Source organism: Peromyscus eremicus, unplaced genomic scaffold (assembly GCF_949786415.1).
Source record: "Peromyscus eremicus unplaced genomic scaffold, PerEre_H2_v1 PerEre#2#chrX_unloc_2, whole genome shotgun sequence".
Classification (NCBI taxonomy): Eukaryota; Metazoa; Chordata; class Mammalia; order Rodentia; family Cricetidae; genus Peromyscus; species Peromyscus eremicus.
In genome coordinates this window covers 3,551,603-3,561,375 of record NW_026734289.1, presented here as the reverse complement: position 1 = coordinate 3,561,375, position 9,773 = coordinate 3,551,603, and positions in this window count along the sequence as shown.

Here is a 9,773-nt window from a genome sequence, read left to right as displayed (position 1 = left end):
AGACTTGAATCCTCCAGATGAGAATATGGGAGGGTTTTACAGATGGGAAAAATTCATTACATGGCTTTATTAGATTGCTATGTTTTGCCTATCTTTTGCCATCTAAGAACTCAAGGATAGGTTAGTTATCTTGTATTTTCTTTATTGTTACAAATTAGTCAATTTGAATAAATGTCATGTTTTAAATTTTCATTAATAATTTGCTTTATTCCATTTTCTATTTCTGTTTTCTTTTTTTGTAGAGAATAATATTACTATGACTCTTTGGCTGGTCTGGAACTCACACTATAGACTAGCCTGTCCCAGGACATCAGAGAGATCTCATCACCTTGTTACCACAGTGCTTGCATTGTAGCTGGGCATGTCACTCACTGGATAATGTGGTTCATTTGATTGGCTTACTGACAATGAATGACTGAGCCTGCTTAGATAGAGGAGCCAGGACACAGGTTCTGATCCTATCTCCAGTAACAGAAAAAGGTTCCCATCAAATGTAGCCTTCCTGCCTTAATGTCCACTGTCTTCAAACTATGAGAAATTTTATTTTTCTTTATTATTGAGTCTGTTATAACTGAACAATGACCTGGTAAAGTTCTGTCCTTCTTCTGCAGATGGTGAAAGCCAGGCTCACAGAAATAAGTATTTTTTGAATATAGTTAAGTATAAATGTTCATGTAACTCATCCCATCATTTTAATGCCTCACTAAATGCATTTGAAGGAAACTAAGCCAGACATTGTGGCTCAGGCCTGTAATCATGGTACTTAGAATGGGGAGGTAGGAATTTCAAGTTTACAAAGTCATCCAAAATGAGAATGGTCAATGCGGTCTGGTGGGAGGAACACAGAACTAAATAAGACTGTAATTGGCTTAGGAGGGTGTCCATAGTCTTCCCTGCAGCTCCAAAACTTCAGGGTCATGGCATCAGCAATTGTTAGCTGAGGTATTTACTGTTGGTTAGACTGGCACTGCTCCTCGTGGCTGGCTGTTGTCCGCAGTGGCCATGCATGGAGGAGAATCTTGGAGGAGAGTCACAAGCCATAGTTACCTTTTTAGAGCTTTATTAGCATAGGGGGGGAGAGAGGGAAAGAGGGAGTGGTGATGGAAGGGAGGACCAGAGAGGAAAGAGAGGGAAGAGGAAGGGCACACGGAAGGCCCAAACACTTTTTAGCCTGGGATGCCTTCGAAAGCTGATGACGTAATTAAGGACCAATACCTTATATTTACCAACTCAAGTTTACTATTCTGGATAATATTTTCTATTCTTTATAATGTTTTCTGTCCAAGGAACCTAGATAACTTGGGGATAAGATTCTTGTTGCTCATTAAATAGTGGAATAATCCTTCAGGTGGGAGAATTAGCCTCAGGCAACGATGAGATCACCAACTGCATACCTAATACAATGTGTTCATCCTTGAATCTCTATAAACCAACAGAACAACAGAACAACTAACAGAAATGGACTGAGCAGGTTTTATTCATATATATGTGCATAAATATTCTCACATGCTTAACAAGGAAGAAATTCTGTAAGGGAAGAATTTGGGAAGGGATGGTGAGAGGACCAGGAAGGGGAAATTGATTTAATACATATTTTTTTTTTTTGGTTTTTCGAGACAGGGTTTCTCTGTGTAGCTTTGCGCCTTTTCCTGGAACTCACTTGGTAGCCCAGGCTGGCCTCAAACTCACAGAGATCCACCTGGCTCTGCCTCCCGAGTGCTGGGATTAACGGCGTGTGCCACCAATGCCTGGCTGATTTAATACATATTATAGTGAGCACATACTGAAGTTATGGGGGAGGAATAATCACTCTTGATTCAGACTTGGAATAACACTCATTTATTCACACAGTAAGATTACAAGCAATATTCATCCTGTCTTCCAAATGGAAGCAGGGGTACCTCTCTAAGTGTACAGGTCAGGACTCGCCACGTCTGTTCCTCTGGATCTTGGGTCAGCCTTCCTCAGGTAAACCACATCTGCACTGGGGACAGGATCTCACGTCTCTGGCAGAGGAGAATCGTCTTTCATGAGGGTTTGTCGAGCTCTGTTGATCGGGTCTGAGGCTTCATCTTTTATATTCTATTCTGGCTAGGTTTCTAGTCTTATCCCTACTTCCACACATAGCTTATAGCTTATCACTACTCCATTTGTGGTTTACTTACATCACTCTATTGCTTATCACTCCTGACCAGGGTTGCTCACCCTAGGCCTTACATGTTCCTTATACATATTAATTAAAATGTATGAAAATAAATTTTAAATAAAGAAGTGGCCTTGGGAGATAGCTTAAAAGTTAAAAGCAGCACCAGGATGTTACATAGGACAAAGGTTCCATTATATTTAATCATCTCTTGTAACTCTCTTCTGGCCCTGCAAGTCCCCTGCACAGACTCCTGGAGGCAAACACCCTCATACATAAAATAAAATAAAGATTAAAAATGGAATTCTCTGCAATGATGTCCCAGCCCTGAGACAGACAGCAGGCAGGGCTAGTTAAAAGGATCTCCTTCCCATCCTGAATGCTTGTAAAACATTCTATGAAATCAATTTTGTACATACATGGAGAGATTCATTCTAGCAGTCCTGATCATGTAGAGAAGCTTGAATAATACAGTTGTCTTTTTTTTTTTCACCTGCCCAGGAAGGAAGATGTGCTGGCTAACAATGGTGCTCATAAATGCATTCTTCCTAGGTCCATTATTCTCTAAGTATTCAACTTTTCATGAAGACTACTCTTTATTTTACTTAATTTGCCAACAGTTTGCTCTAAATTTCAGGAATAAAACTTCTTAAGCAATGGAACTGTGAGACCAAAATGAGATATCTTAGAAATAAGACCAAAATGCCTTTACCCAAAAACTAAGGCCTAAGATTTCTCCTTTTGGGAATAGGCCATTAGTTACTGAAACCTGTCAGTCCAGATTCCAGAAACCAGGAAGTGTAAAAGTACAGAGTCACAAGATAGTTACGAGGTAATGCCTGCCAGACTATGGAATGTCCTCTCCCTGGTTTCAGGGTAACTGACCATAAAATGACCCCACCTGAGGGCAGCCAATGAGAAATGGTGGCAGGCCACCACTCCCTTAGAAGTAATTTCTAAAATCCCCTAGAAGCGAGCCAATCAGAATTGTACCCATACTAGCACCCCTAAATGATGTAACCTTGTGATTTTTCCCTTTAAAAACTGAGCTTGCGGACAGGCGGGCACTTCCTCCAGCCTCCGCTGTGTTGGATGTGTTGGACGAAGTCCCTGCCTAGGCTTGTATTGCTTTTGGATATCCCAGAATTAAACTTTGCTTTTGCGTTCCGGCATGCTCGTCTTTGGTGATCTCTCTGGGGGTCGTGATCTGGGCACAACATTTGGGGGCTCATCTGGGATCCCCAGAGACCCCCCACCGGGACCCCTAAGAGCTCCAGAGGTCCATCTGCACCGATCCGTAAGAGCATTCCATTTTCTCGTCTTTGCTTTCCTTTTACTTTCATTTTCTTATCCGAAGCCAGCGTTGAATCTGACAGGCTCTCACCTTGGTGGATGCGCCTGTAATGTGACCCTGGAGGAGTTGGTAGCCGTCCCAACCCCTCATCAGGACGTGGGGGTCCCCACAGGTCCCCCTGTCATAGGATGCCAAAGAGGGGTCCGTCTGTTTGGACGCCTGTGTGGGGTCTGTCTGGGGATCGGCAGACTCTGTTGAGTTGTCCCTGTCCCATCCGTACAGTCTTTGGAATAATCGAGGCTCCCTCTCTGGACTCTCATCAGCCTGGACCATCTGTAGGGCCCTTGTTCTTCCTTTTGTCTGCCTTTTTTTCTGCCTATCTTGTTTGTCAGTGTGATTTGTTATACCTATATAAATGTATAAATGTATGAGAACTGTGGCCACATGTGTGAGTGTTTTATGCCTGAGCTTGTGTATGCATTGGGACTTGTGGGCCGGATTGCCAGCCAAAGGGATGGAGACCCCTTTGGTGGTTGAACTGGCATAGAGAAATCTAACATTGCTTCCTTGCTCTCTCTGACCAGAGAGCAGGCAGCAGAACTTCAGATGCCCAGGGTGCCGCTGAGAGAGCTAGGCAGCCTGTGAGCATCACGGGGGGGCCTAGATGCAGTGGATTCAGGGCCCCAGCTCACTCAGAGAGCTTTGGAGTAGAGACTTTACAGCACAATGAGGTGGCAGCCAGATTGGCCCAGAGGTCGCATGGGAACTAGGCATGGCTGTGTGCTGGGGCAGGCGGTGAGCATTGTGGGGCCCAGGTATGGCTCCTGTGTGGACATGGAGCGGGGCTGGAAGGAGCCAGCGGGAGACTCAAGGAGCTCAGTGTGTGGGGGCTGGTGGAGAGCTGGCTGCCCCTTGGGGTCACAGCTGAGGAGTGGCCTACAAGTCTGTGGGCCCAGCCAGGACATTGAGTCACTTTCAGTCTGCCATTCCCGTGTGCTTGAAGATTGAGGTTAACAGCAATCTTTTGTCACCATGGTGCACACCTTCCCGTCAGTCTTCATCTCCCATGCTGTTGGGTGGGGCTCCCAGGACCTGCCCTGGGGCTAAAACCTGATCAAGGTCTGGTTCCAAGAATGGAATGTCACCAACAGTTTCTTGGCTGTGGTACAGTGTTGATGCAAATTGAGAGTTATTCTTGTTATGGTATGTGTATGTATTTCTGTTCTTGTTTAAAATATTGTAACTTTACAATATATTCTAGATTACTGAGGGAAATCATAAGAAAGACTTTGGTAAGAGTATCTGTTTTTTTTAAAAAAAAGAAAAAGCAGAATTTGTCTAGAGTAAATGTCTGAGGGATCAAAGGAACGGACTGAGGGTATATAGAAGGTTGTAGAAAGTCAGAGGGGATGTGATGTAAACTGTTAAGGTTTCTTACACCTGCAAATACTGAATTTAAAAGTTAATTCTTGTTGGTTTTCATTTTAAGAATGGCTAATGATTCTGCAAACTGCTTATGTGTGTATGTGGACAGGTATGTGACTTGGAAATGTAAACAAGCTTTAACTGTACAAATGTATGTGTGTAACTTGGATCCAACTGTGTGTATGTATGCAAGTAATTATTCTTTAGAGAAAATGAGCTTTAAACAGCAACCACGTGGCTCGCTCCATCTTGGCTGATGACCTCATGGGCAGCCATGTGGCTGGCAGCCATCTTTTAATAAGGTTATAAAGATCTACTCAGGTTAACACCTAAGTACTTATGTCTTTACTAAGTGTTCAACAGCATTGTTTTGGAAATGACTCCCATGTTCTCCTTGCATTCTGCAGTTAGGAAATCTTTCTCATTTTATCTGTCTTGTCTGTTGTGATAGCTAATCTTTTTTTTTGTTTTTTGTTTTGTTGGTTTTTTTTTTATTTTTTGAGACAATTTCTCTGTGTAGCTTTGCGCCTTTCCTGGAACTCACTTTGGAGACCAGGCTGGCCTTGAACTCTTAAGAGATCCACCTGCCTCTGCCTCCTGAGTACTGGGATTAAAGTCATGTGCCAACATCACCTGGCCGTGATGGCTATTCTTAATAGTCAAGCTGACTACCTCTTTTTTTTTTTGGTTTTTTGAAACAGGGTTTCTCTGTGTAGATTTATGCCTTTCCTGGAACACACTTTGGAGACCAGGCTAACTGCGAACTCACAGATATTCTCCTCACTCTGCCTCCCATGTGCTGGGATTAAAGGAGTGTGCCACCACCGCCTGGCTTGCTGACTACCTCTTTAATTAATTAAAACCCAAAATATTTGTGTACACCTGTGAGGGATTTTTCTTAAAGGTTTTGAAGTTAAAGACACATCTTTAATATGGATCATTTTAGGTGATAAGATCCACTTTTAACTGCTTGGTGGCAGTGCATAACTTTAACCCCAGGAAGCAGAAGCATTTGGATTTTCTGAGTTTGAGGGCAGCTTGCTCAACAGAATGAGTTTCAGGGCAACAACAATAAAAACTTTCTTGAAATAACAAAAAAAAAATCAACAAAGAATAAGATCCAACTTTAATCTGGGTAGCAACTCTTGGTGTCAGCCTACATATATAAGGGATATTGAGAAAGGAAGTTCTCTTTTCGCCTGCTTGCCGTAGATTTGATTATCAAGTTTTTTAGTTTACTAGCATTAGAACCTACTTTCTTAAAATTGTGGTGTATACTGAAGACCAGCTGAGATGTCCAGCCTCATGTACTTAATAACTACTGGACTTTTCAAATTTCCATTGGTGGACAGCCATTGTTAGACTAGCTCTACCACAGCTTGTGAGACCTTCTAATAAACCCACTTTGTACACACATGGAGAGATTCATTCTACTAGTCCTGTTTATTAATATTTTGATCCTGGACCTAGGTAGCACTCAATGTCCTGACGTAAAAGCTTGTTCTTAAGGGAAATTTCCACCCACTACCCTCTCTCTCTCTCCTGTTTTACTCCCAGGAAGTGTGAGTATATTTGGATTCCTCCCTCTCCCCCCACACTTTTTCCCTCTTTCTCTTCCCCTTCTCTCTTCCTCCACTAAATAGACCTCTTCACTCAGTGCTGTCTGAATGTCGTATTTGTCTGTCACCAGCAGCAGGGAACCTTGGCTTTCTATCTGCCAGACACTTCTTTATACAATTCATAAGACAGTTCATGTTCAGAAGCTTGAATAATGCAGTGTTTTTTTTTGTTTTGTTTTTTCAAATGCCCTAGGAGTAAGATATGCTGACTATTAACAGTGCTTGCAAGCATATTCTTCGTAGCTTCATTATGCTTTAAATATTCAACTTTCCTTGAAGCCTACCCTTCATTATTATTCATTTGCCAACAGTGTGCTCTGATTTTCAGGAATAAAAATCCTAAAGCAATGAAGCCATTTCTGATGGGAGAAAGACCTATTATCTTGTCTGTGATCCACTTCATGCATTTCTTTCCTGGTTGTATGAAGTCCCTGTGACAACTAGGTAAAAAGAGGGTTCAGTTCACCTGACCTCAACTTGAAGTCACAAAAAAAACATCTTTTTTGTCTTTTAATTTCCCTTTAGTTGTTAATATTCTGGTCACCCTTCCACCTGTGGGACGTGGAATCACTCCACCCCACATAGTATAGTGGGCTGTACATGCTAGCCACACTGTGTCCAGGATGAAGAAGGGGAAGTGCCTACCAAGAGCAGAAAGATAGGAGGGTCTGCTATTGGAGCCAGGGACAAGACTTATTGAATGCAAATGTTTAGAAAAGGTCTGGGTCTGTTTTGGAAGGTATGATCAGGGAACCATTGTGCTGTGACTTTAAGCACAGTGTAACCCTGTGAGAGGTGCTCTTGTCACTCAGGCCTCACTAGCCAATCAGGGCCCCCAGGTGACCTGCCAGTCAGAAGTGGTGCAGGGTTCTTCCAGCTGCTAGCTTCAAGCTTGACTTTGAAGAGAAGCTGACAGTAGCAGTTTGGTGTTGTGTGCTGTGCTGCATGTGCTGGTGCAGAGAGCTGAGCAGAAAACCTGGGTGAGTTGGGAAACCACAGCATTGTGAGGAAGGTTCAGGAGCCAGAGTGGTGGGCCTTTCTCAGATCTGGGTGGGAAACTTCAGCCAGAATCCCTGTCCTGTGAGGTCCCATATGGTCCTTGAAACTTCCTATTCCCAGGGCAGGCCTCTGGATAACTTTGCTCTGTGGGCTGAATCTCTTCACATAATTGGGAGTAGGGAGGTGTGTATAGAAACATCTTTGTAGTCAACTTTAACATGCTTTTGGTGCACTCATTGAAAGCAGGCCTACTTTGTCCAGTACCTTCTAGAGGTTCAGCACTTTGTATTTAACTTTCATGTGTAAGATCCATTTATAGTTAATTTTGAGGAGGTTGTAAAAGGCATCTCATGTGTTACGTTGCACTCTACAACTAAGATGTGAGAGAGAAGAGTTGAAATGGTGATATAAGGATTTATTCATTCTTAGGAGATAGTAAGTTTCACAAAATAGAATTTAACTGAGGGAGTACTGCCTCAGAAAAAAAAACCCTGCCAGGCAGTGGTTATGCACACCTTAAATGCCAGGACTCAGAAGGCAGAGCCAGGCAGATCTTTGTGAGTTTTAGATCAGCTTAGTCTGCATAGCAAGATCCAGGACAGGCATCAAAACTACATGGAGAAACCCTCTGTTAAAGAAAAGAAAGAGCCAGGCAGTGGTGGTGCACGCCTTTAATCCCAGCACTCGGGAGGCAGAGCCAGGTAGATCTCTGTGAGATCGAGGCCAGCCTGGGCTACCAAGTGAGCTCCAGGAAAGGCGCAAAGCTACACAGAGAAACCCTGTCTCAAAAAAAAAAAAAAAAAAAAAAAAAAAAAAAAAAAGAAAAGAAAGAAAGAAAAGAAAACCACTCAAAGTTAAGAGTATTGTAGCCAGGCCTGTTAGAGATTAGGACAATAGGATACACATTTGTTTACCAGGATTGTCCAGAATTTTGGCTGCAAACAAAGAATTACATAGGAGTAAACCCTGATTTACAACAAGTCACTAGGCCTAACACTGTATCAAAAATGGGACTCTAACAAGCTGCTCATTGAGGAATTACAGGGTCATAACCAACCTTAAGTCCTCATATGCCAAAAAATTCCACTTTTCTTCTTAAGAAAAACCAAGGTCTGCCATATGGGCAATATGACACCAGGTGACAACTATTTGAAAAGTAAAACACTAGCAGTTCAGTGGTGGTGCATGACTTTGCCCAGCACTCACTCAAGAGGCAGAGTCAGGTTCATCTCTGTGAGTTTGGGGCCAGCCTGGTCTACAGAGTTATGTCCAGGACAGGCTCCAAAGCTACACAGTGAAAACCTGTCTCAATGGAAAAAAAAGAAAGAAAGAAAAGCAGAACACTCTTACATTTCTTTAGGCCTTCAGGCAGGGATTAGGAAAATTCTTGGGAGAGCTAGTAACAGCCTGGGGCCTAGACCTTGGGAGCTTTCCCTAAAGGCATAACATATTTACAATAAAACAGAGCTCATTCCCTAAAACCAGGAATATACTTTGAAGAGCAGGCAATGGTCTTGAATCAGGGCCTTTGTGGTGGGGTAGCTTCAGATCCCAAGAATCCAACTCTTTCACCAAATATGGCTATGGTTATCCATCCACAGATCACTTAGTCAGTAATATGCTTGAGATACCCTTTTTCCCCTTGTGTAGCATGGTTTGTTTAGCTTCCTCTCTGAGTCTATCCTGTTGTATGATACTTTCTGCTGACTTACTAGAAGTTCCCCATTTTCTTCCATTTTGCCCCTAGAAGTAGTATAAAGGTGCTATTCTTCTTAAGAAGCATAGTTGACATGAGACATACCTTGTGCAAGACCTCCCCACCCCAGCTTTTATCTTCTCTACCTTATATTTTGCTTTCTTTCTCGTTCCTTGTGATCTTCACCTCAGGACCCTGTCACTGAAGAATGTCCTGATGTTTCACATCACTGGGTACTTAAGTAATAATTTTGGAAATGTCTTTACTGTGAAAGTTTCCCATGTGTACAAGGGGGTAGACTTGCAGTCTTCTGTCTCTATTTAAGTTGTTCAATGTGCAACCTGGAGCCTGAACCTCTATGTCACAAGGTTGATAGAATATGTGGAATGCAAAATTTAATCACAGCAGGGTAAAAGCAAGGTAGAACAAAAAAATGGAATACCAAATGTGATTTTGTTGGTAGGCAGAACCTGAGAATGTTGTCTTTTGAAAGAATGTGGACGATATCAGTACTTTAGGGGGCAAAAATCATAGAAAGTTTCACAGAGAACTTTACTGACCTGTCTTGATGACCAGGAAGATACAAATGTTAAGAAT